This window comes from Saccopteryx leptura, chromosome 6, assembly GCF_036850995.1.
Source record: "Saccopteryx leptura isolate mSacLep1 chromosome 6, mSacLep1_pri_phased_curated, whole genome shotgun sequence".
NCBI classification, from domain to species: Eukaryota; Metazoa; Chordata; class Mammalia; order Chiroptera; family Emballonuridae; genus Saccopteryx; species Saccopteryx leptura.
The window spans coordinates 136,504,498-136,506,228 of record NC_089508.1 but is presented as its reverse complement, the minus strand read 5'-3'; the positions used below and the strand labels follow the sequence as shown (position 1 = coordinate 136,506,228).

General features: G+C 37.4%; 1 non-coding gene across 1 annotated transcript; it reads left to right on the top strand.

Moving 5' to 3' along the window:
* Nucleotides 1-928: 928 nt before the first annotated feature.
* TRNAT-AGU (transfer RNA threonine (anticodon AGU)) lies at nucleotides 929-1,004 on the top strand. Its single transcript has one exon. It is a non-coding gene; the product is annotated as a tRNA-Thr (tRNA).
* The last annotated feature ends 727 nt before the right edge of the window (nucleotides 1,005-1,731 follow it).

Here is a 1,731-nt window from a genome sequence, read left to right as displayed (position 1 = left end):
CAAAATACTAGCAAATTGAATACAATAATATATTAAATATATAATACATAATAGTCAACTAGGATTCATCCCAGAATCTCAAGGATGGTTCAACATATGTAAAATGGTTAACATAATACACCATATCAACAAAACAAGGAACAAAAACCACATATTCTTATCAATAGATGCAGAAAAGGTATTTGATAAAATACAACACAATTTTATGTTTAAAACACACAACAAAATCGGTATAGAAGGAAAATATCTCAACATGATAAAAGCCATTTATGATAAACCATCAGCTAACATCATATTAAATGCCATAAAACTGAGGACTTTTCCCCTTAAATCAGGAAAAAGACAGGGTTGTCCACTCTTATTTAATGTGGTGCTAGAAGTTCTAGCCAGAGCAATAAGACAAGATAAAGAATTAAAAGGCTTTCATATCGGAAAAGAAGAAGTAAAGGTATCACTTTTTGCAGATGATATGATCCTATGCATCAAAAACCCCAAAGATTCCACAAAAAGATTACTAGAAACAATAAACCAATATAGTAAGGTCACAGGATACAAAATTAATATACAAAAGTCCATTGCCTTCCTATATGCCAACAATGAAACATCAGAAAACAAACTCAAATAAATAATCCCCTTCATGATTGCAACAACATCAAAAAATACCTAAGAATAAACATAACAAGAATGTAAAGGACTTATATAATAAAAACTACAAAGCATTATTAAGGGAAATTGAAAAGATGCAATGAAATGAAAAAACATTCCTTGTTCTTGGATAGGAAGAATAAATATAATCAAAATGACCATATTACCCAAAGCAATATACAAATTCAATGCAATTCCTATCAAAATTCCAATGACATTTTTTAAAGAAATAAAACAAAACATCATCAGATTTATTTGGAACTATAAAAAAAAACCCAAATAGGCCCTGGCCGGTTGGCTCAGTGGTAGAGCGTCGGCCTAGTGTGCGGAGGACCCGGGTTCGATTCCCGGCCAGGGCACACAGGAGAAGCGCCCATTTGCTTCTCCACCCCTCCGCCACGCTTTCCTCTCTGTCTCTCTCTTCCCCTCCCGCAGCCAAGGCTCCATTGGAGCAAAGATGGCCCGGGCGCTGGGGATGGCTCTGTGGCCTCTGCCTCAGGTGCTAGAGTGGCTCTGGTCGCAACATGGCAATGCCCAGGATGGGCAGAGCATCGCCCCCTGGTGGGCAGAGCGTCGCCCCTGGTGGGCGTGCCCGGTGGATCCCGGTTGGGCGCATGCGGGAGTCTGTCTGACTGTCTCTCCCCATTTCCAGCTTCAGAAAAATGAAAAAAAAAAAAAAAAAAAAAAAAAAACCCAAATAGCCAAAGCAATCCTAAGGAAAAAGAACAAAGCTGGAGGCATTACAATACCTGACTTCAAATTATATTATAGCGCCATAACAATCAAAACAGCACGATACCGGCAGAAAAATAGACACTCAGACCAATGGGATAGAATAGAAAGTCCAAAAATAAAACCCACATATATACGGTCAAATAATTTTTGATAAAGGGGCCAAAAATACACAATGGAGAAAAGAAATCCTCTTCAACAAATGGTGCTGGGAAACCTGAAAAACCACATGCAAAAGAATGAAATTCAACTACAGTTTGTCCCCTTGTATTAAAATTAATTCAAAATGGATCAAAGACCTAAATATAAGACCTGAAACAATAAAGTACATAGAAGGAAAGATAGGTACTAAAC